Below are 8,272 nucleotides of genomic sequence, written 5' to 3'. Positions count from 1 at the left end.
GAGCCAATCCGAATCTTCGAGCGCCTCATAGACCTTTTGGGGTTCAACACAAGAGACAAACACGTGATGTTCGCAATAGTTTGCTAATTGTCTACAAGTGCTTACCCCATTTCTTAGGCTTCCAACCACATTCTCCATGAGATGACCTTGGGTGGTGAGCTTGGAAGCAATCTTCACGACACGATGCTCTAATTCCTCCTCAGATGTGGAAGGACGAGGGTTAACTTGAATATCTTGAGCGCCGTCTTGAGCTTGTTCAAGATCTCGAGCTTGCTCTTGATCTTGAACTTGCTCGAGGGGAAGAACTTGACCTTGGGCACCATTTGTTGGTTCACCACCATCTTGAGGTTGAGCTTGTCCTTGGTATTGTTCAAGAGGTTGAGGGCCTTCACTTTGTTCTTCGAAAGCGTGTGGGTCTTGGGTTGGTGATGGCTCCACTTGAGTGGAGCATTGTCCTTCTCCTTCGGCCACAAGGGGTTCCTCAATGGGTAGGATATGACCCACACCCATTCTTCTTATGGCTTGGGGAGTAATTTCATCACCTACATCACAAGTACCACTTTGCTCCACTTGGGAGCCGTTATTTTCGTCAAACTCCACGTTACATGTCTCCTCAATGAGTCCGGTAGACTTGTTGAGGACACGGTAAGCATGAGAGTTTGTAGCATAACCGACAAATATGCCCTCATAAGCTCTAGCCTCAAATTTAGACAAACGAACACCTTTCTTGAGAATGAAACACTTACACCCGAACACCCGGAAGTACTTGAGGTTGGGCTTATTACTAGTAAGTATTTCATAAGGAGTCTTGTTCAAGCCTTTGCGGAGATAGAGCCGATTGGATGCATGACATGTTGTGTTGATTGCTTCAGCCCAAAAGTTGTATGGGGACTTGAACTCCGCCATAATGATCCTTGCCGCATCCATCAATGTCCGGTTCTTCCTCTCCGCGACACCATTTTGTTGAGGGGTATATGGTGCAGCATATTGATGTCTGATCCCCTCATCACTAAGAAACTCATCCAAGGTGTAGTTCTTGAACTCGGTGCCGTTGTCACTTCTTATTGTCAAGATCTTTGCATCATGTTGACGTTGAGCTTCATTTGCAAAGTCGATGACAGTTTTTTGAGTCTCACTCTTCCTCTTGAAGAAAAATGCCCAAGTATACCTTGAATAATCATCCACAATCACCAAGCAATACTTTCTACCCCCAAGACTATCAAAGGATGGAGGCCCAAAGATATCCATGTGAAGGAGCTCCAAGGGTCTCTTCGAGTAGATGATAGTCGTGGGAGGGTGAGCCTTTTCATGAAGCTTTCCTTCGATACAGGCACTGCAAGCACGATCTTTGGCAAAACTAACATTTGTTAGTCCACGGGCATGGTCCCCCTTGAGAAGACTTTGCAAAGATCTCATATTTACGTGGGCTAAACGGTGATGCCAAAGCCATCCCACATCAACTTTAGCCATTAGGCATGTCGCGGTCTTAGTGGGTCGCTCCAAAAAGTTAATCACATAGAGACCATTCTCAACATGCCCTACAAAGGCTACTTTAAGAGTCTTGCTCCACAAGAGGGCCACGATATCAATATCAAAGAATGTGGCAAAGCCCATGAGTGCAAGTTTACGAACGGAAAGTAGATTGTACGCAAGGGACTCAACAAGCATGACTTTCTCGATCGTTAGATCATGAGAAATTACAACCTTGCCAAGACCCAATACCTTAGAAGACGAGGCATCACCCCACTCGACATTGGTGGGCATAGATGGGATCTTGTGCACGTCCACCACCAAGTCCTTGCTCCCGGTCATATGATTTGTTGCTCCACTATCGACAAACCATGATCCCCCACCGGAAGCAAACACCTACAAGAGATCAATGCTTGGTTTTAGGTACCCATTTGGTAAGGGTCCTTTGATAGTAACAAGGGTCTTAGGAACCCAAATAGACCATTCAATGTACTCATAAGGAGAACCAAGAAATTTAGCATAAACATGCCCATCACTAGCACGGCACAACACATAAGAAGGGTTAAAGTCACCGGCTTTGTTGGAAGAGGTGGCTTTGCCCTTTTTGACATTACCACCCTTCACATTGTTCTTCTTCTTCTTAGGAGCACCCTCTCCCTCCTTCACAAAAGCTTGCTTAAGAGGGGGAGGTCGTTTGGTCTTGTCATTCTTCTTCTTGTTCTTGGACTTGGGTGTGAACCCAACTCCCTCCTTGGCCACAACTTCCTTTTGATTGATCAAAAGGTCGTTGAGGTTCTTCTCACCTTGTATGCATGTCACAAGGCCTTTCTCGAGCTGCTCTTTCAACTTGGCATTCTCCTCCACAAGATGCACATGCTCACAACATGGGTTAGTGGCATTTGCATTACCAATTAATACCATATGAGGAAAGGTGCCTTTTTTCTTTGGTTAACTTGACTTGGAGTTGATCATGAGACTCCTTGAGGCTAGCATGAGCACCCTTAAAGACCTTGTGGGCCTTGTCGAGTAAATCAAACTCCTCCTTGAGTCTAGCATGGTCAACGCCAAGTTTAGCCTTCTCAGAAGTTAGCACACGAGACACAACAAGAGCATGATCAAGATCTTTCTTTAACTTAGCATGGTCATCGTCGTGTGACTCCTCAAGAGCCAAATGATGTCCACGCTCTTCCTCAAGAGCATTAGAGAGATCCGATATCTCATTGGCATAGTCACGACTATGGCCTTCCATCTTAGAGATGGTTTCTTCATGAGCCTCGATCATGTCATTGGCTTCAGCAAGTTGTTGCAAGAGAGCAACGAAGTGCTTCTTGGATTTGCCCTTGAGCTTACTCATAAAAGACTGAAAGTCATTTACTTCCTCACTAGACCCCTCATGTTCATCACTGCAATCCGTCAAGGAGGGATTAGTAATGATGGTGGTTTTGATGTTGGGGGTTACCTTGTTAGAGGCTTTGGCCATGAGGCACTTGGCAGTGATGTTCTCGTTGGGTGAATCGAAGAGAGACATCCGGGGAGTTGTGGCAATGGCAACAGAGGCCATGGCCATTGCTTCACTATCTTCATCATCATCGTCATCCTCATGGTATTATTCTTGAACCACCAACCCTCGAGTAGGAGTCTTTTTGGTGAAGTTGTTCTTGTTGGGGAAGGACTTGTCTTTGTCTTTTCGGATGAGCTTCCAACATTGTCTTCCCGCTTCTCGTAAGGACAATCCGCAACGAAGTGGCTCACATTGCCACCGTTGTAACAAGTTCTTACTCGTTTCTTGCCCTTGAAGCCACTTGAGTTGTTCTTGTCGAAGTTGGGCCTTGAGTTCTTCTTGCTCCAAAATTTCCTTGAAGCAAGAGCCATGTGCTCATGATAATCATACTTTGTATCCTCGGGATTGCCCTCCTCATCTTCCTCTTCTTCCTCTTCTACCACAATGACCTTGGCCTTCAAGGCAAGATTGGACTTCTTTGTTCTTTGAGAACGGAGCACCGCGTTGTCGGCGGTCTTGTCCAAGATGCACATTGCAACGAACTCATCCAACACTTCACTTGAGGTCATCGAGTGGAAGTCCGGTCTTTGACGGATGACGGAGGACATGGCCTTGTTGTAGGGCATTATGGCCTTGAGGAACTTGCGCTTGATCCAATTGTCATCCGTGTCCTCGCTCTCATGATCTCGGAGTGAGACCGCGAGTTTGGTTACTCTCCGAAAGAGCTCACGAGGTTCTTCATCTTCTTTCATTGCAAACTCATCGGCTTCATCTTGCACTACTTCATAGTTGGAGCGTTGAATGCTTGCGCTTCCCCGATAGAGAGACACAATGCAATGCCATGCGTCTTTGGCCATGGCGTAGGGTCGAAGATGAGGGAGATCTTCAGGGATAATAGCATCTTGGATGATGAAGAGAGCATTCTCATTGAATTGATTATCCATGGCTTCTCTAGGGGTGAAGTTGCTTCGGTCATGTGGATAGAAACCTTCTTCAATGATTCTCCAAAGATTAGTATTCACATGATTTAAATGACGCTTGAAGCAATACACCCAAGAATCAAAATCCTCATTTTTCACAATCTCAGGAGGAGGGCCGACATGATTTAAAGTAGTAGAGGGAATCGGTCCTCCATAAGTTGGAGGTTCCACATGGGCAAAGATGTCGGTGCCATTTCTACCACTAGTAGAAGGACCCTTTTCACTATTAGCTTCCCCCTTGTCGGAGTTAGCATCCGTCACCTTGTCAGTGGGAATCGGTCCTCCATAAGTTGGAGGTTCCACAACGGCGAGGTAGATAGTTTAAGTCCTTCTAATAATTTATTAAACATGCTTTCAACCTCGGTGGTCATGGAGGTTTTCAATGTGTCCAAAGCCACATTGAATTCCTCACGAGACACCGCGGTTCCCCCATCACCTGTAGACGAGCTCAGATTCACACCGGAGTGCTCCTCCCTACCTTCTACGGTGTCAACCATACTCTTCGGACGACGAAGTCCTTAATAAAGAGATGAGGCTCTCATACCAATTGAAAGGATTGATATAGTTGACTAGAGGGCGGTGAATAGGCAACTAACAATTTTTAGCTTTTCTTTACCAAATTAAACTTTGCATCAAAGTAGGTTGTCTAAATATGCAACTAGGTGAGCAACCTATATGATGCAACAAATAACAAGTCACTACTAAGGAAAAGGCTAGCAGCAACGCAGGTTGTAGGTGTATCAGTAGCGCGGGGAGTGGCGCTACTAATAAGGCGCTACAGCTAACACATAGCAGTAGCGCGTGCTCACAGGCGCTACTGCTACACAAGTGTAGCAGCAACGTAGTTAGTGGAAGCTCGCTACTGCTAGTAGCTCTAGCGCGCTTTGCCGCGCTACTGCTATCACGGCGCTGCTGCTAACTTTTATACACTCGCTACTGCTAATTTAAGTAGTTTTTTTGTTTTTGTTTCGGCATATTTTTTTTGTATTTGAACAGGCTTTATAGAAGAATCTTTAGCACATAGAAATGTCATCATGATACACATACAAATGCCTGCGAGACCACAAATGTAATCATAGCATATACATACAAATAGTCTCATCATAATCATCATCCAACACAAAGTGGCATCTTGTCATCATCTCGAAAATAGCGATACATGCAAGTCTCGAATACTTGAAACTACAACAACGTCATCCATCTAAACAAAGGTATACGCAAGAAGAGCTATCACTATGAGTGAGAGCGGAACTATGCAGTACATGAGGTGGCGGTTACGAGTCCTCTCTCGCGCTAGCGTGAACCTCAAGTAACTAGCTTCTCCTTCTTGTCTGCTTTTGAAGCCTTTATGGCTGGCGCCCGTGAACCCATTCACTTGCGTCTGACACTCATGCCACTCGTTGTACACCCCCGGAACCTTCCCTTTGTACACGACATAGCAATTCCATCTCGCCATCAAGAAACTAGGTACCTGTTAGAGATGCATGTTCATGAAGAGGATGTACAATCATATATATGCAACAAAATATACTAGAGCAACACCGAAAAAGAAAGGGTTAGCAACTAGATGCAACATACATTATGCAAATTAATTAACTAGAGGTACACATGTCATCGTACGCAAACTAACAAAGTAGCGTTACACAAGTTCGGCAGGGACCGTGGACATCACAAAGTTTCATCGCTACAAAAAGTATACAAGTTCAACCGACACATATCATCATCATCGGCATCATAAATCACTAGAAGTTCCATCCTTCCATATCATCAGGGATGAACCCTAGCTTCTTGAACGGCGTGAGGTCTAGACGTTGCATGCCTATGCGAGTTTGGACGTCAGCTCGCGATGTAGGGCCGTGGTGGAACATCCCCTTCTCATCGACGACTTCTTTCATGATGATCGTCGCAATGTCGCTTTGGATGCAAAATAAGTCATCTCTAAGTTTAAAATCCGCTTCTCCATGAGATTTTAGCCACTTGTGGATATGATCATCATTTCTACTTCTCATTCGAAGCTTTTGGTGATCCGTGTTGAACTGAATCATGAGATGGATGATGTAGAATCCATCCTTCTTGCTTGGTTTTGGGACATGGATGCATGAGAAGTTAGTTTTATGCGTGAAACCCATATTCTTGTTCCTTTGTTTCCCGATCAGCACATGGCCACCTCTAAAGCTGAAGCCTTGGAGAGCATCATCTAGAATATTCATTATGTGGGTGTAGTCTTCTTTCTCGTAGTCTCTGGAAGGGTCAAAATATACGGCGTGGGAGACTTGCGGGTAAATAACGATAAGGACGGTGCGCCCGTTGCTGCAGGGAAAAGACACCTCAAATTATTCCCCATATGAGAGAGAAGGAATGATTGAAATGTACGAAAGGGTTGTCCGGAACTGACTTACTTTGGATGATAAGGCACGAGGACAATTTCCCGGTCCTTATTCTGTACCATAAAGTTTTGGAGGTACTCCCTAGCAGTTTCACGCTCAAAGTCGCCGAGACTCAAGAAAGACTCGTGCATGTAGTACAGATCCGCCACACAGATTTGCGAGACTTCTTCACTCTTCATGACGGAGCTCATATGTAGCGCCAAAAGGCGGACGATTGTAAAATCGAGCCGCCTTGTTAGAAACATCTCAAAGATATGGTCAAACCACAGGAAGAACACCTCTGCGGGCCGTGTCTCGACGTAGCACTTCCCCTCAGGCACACGAGCCGCATATGTCGGATATCCTGGATCCTTTGAGGCTAGTAGGCTTTTCTCAGTCGACAGCACATGGTCGTGCAGTCTCCTGAGATCCCTTGATAGTGCCTCCAGCGGTTTCGGCGGTAGCATCGGCTCGCCCGTGAGATGGAACATGATCGCACCTTTCATGGGTACACGCTCTTCAGAATGCATCGTCTGGCTGCTATGTGCCCTGGCTTGTTTGGAGGCAGTTATCTTCCCCGATCTCTTCCTCTCCTTTTTCTTGGGCACACCTTTCAGACCCTTCCTTAACCCCTGCCCCAGTGTTCCCGGGCTAAGTACTGTATGACCCTCGCGCCGGGCTAGTTGAGCATGTGTTGAGGTGGCATCTTCAGGCGTGTCCTGTGAGGATTTCATGAAGAGAGACTTTTTGCAATCCCTGCTATGACCCTGCCCGGGCATATCATCCATATCCTCATTAGCAAGCTGATAGCCCGATTCGTCATATGGTTGACTCATCATATCTATGTCACAGTCATACGCGTTTGTATTGAGGAAATCCATAGGGTCGACCTCCGTCTCATGATCCATTCTTTGTTCTACAGGAGAAATTACATCAGCCAGTACTATTGCACCCCCTTCATCATGTCGTCCGCCGCTCTCACCCGGCACTACAGGAGCTGGTAATTGCGTAGGCGGGGTGGTCATCTCCGCACATGCTTGTTGATGTGTGGTTATTGGTGTGCTCTCGGCCGGCTCCAGACGAATAAGATTCTTCGGCCATAGCAGCACCCAACCCTTGCAGCTTCCAATCCGCGGCGGGGTCTCGTGGTCCGCTCCCACATGTTGTACTGGAGGAGGCAAATCCTCGTGCCCTGATTTCACACTGGTCAAGCTAACCCTGAAGTGCCCAACGGGGATCGGCTGGTTGTGGAACGTGGGTTGCGAGGGGTCCATTATCATCCCCTTTCCCACGTCCACCTTCTGGCCTTTGATCAAGTAGAGTATGGTGCACGGGGTTTCTTTCGCCTACAAACACATATGTCTGTGGCATAAAACAACTGAAAGGAAACAAAAATGGAATATTATATATATATATATATATATATATATATATATATATGTTGGTGTGACATGTAATTACCGTGACGGCATCGAGCTCAGCCAAAGACGAAGGCACACCTAGCGCGCCTGAGACTGAGGACGGGCTGCTATGAGCGGGAGCGGCTGCGAGAGGAGCCCCGGTTGCGTGAGCGAGTAATGGTGTGATGGCGTTGTTGTTCATGGAGTTGCTCCCGACGAAACTGGGCATCGGGAAATCATGTACCGTCTTGTCTGGATTTTCCTTCGTCCAGTTGATGATAGCTAGAACCAAGTTAGTAGCAAAATCATTTCTGCAGACAGTTACAGCTGCATTGACTGCCTGCTGTAGCAACTCATTTTTCTCCTCGACTATTTTTTCTGCGTCTTCAGCTGATTTTTTCTCGACCGCAAGCTTCACCTTCACGTCGATGTCCGCCTGACTAAACTTCTTTTTCTGCTTCTTGGCCTCCGGGCCCTCTTTGTAAAATACCTTCCATGTGGCGCTCTCTCCAGCGCCGTGCACACGACCATATTGCGGCCGCTGGCCCAAAGGGA

Source organism: Triticum aestivum, chromosome 4B (assembly GCF_018294505.1).
Source record: "Triticum aestivum cultivar Chinese Spring chromosome 4B, IWGSC CS RefSeq v2.1, whole genome shotgun sequence".
Lineage (NCBI taxonomy): Eukaryota > Viridiplantae > Streptophyta > Magnoliopsida > Poales > Poaceae > Triticum > Triticum aestivum.
This window is presented reverse-complemented; position numbering follows the sequence as displayed.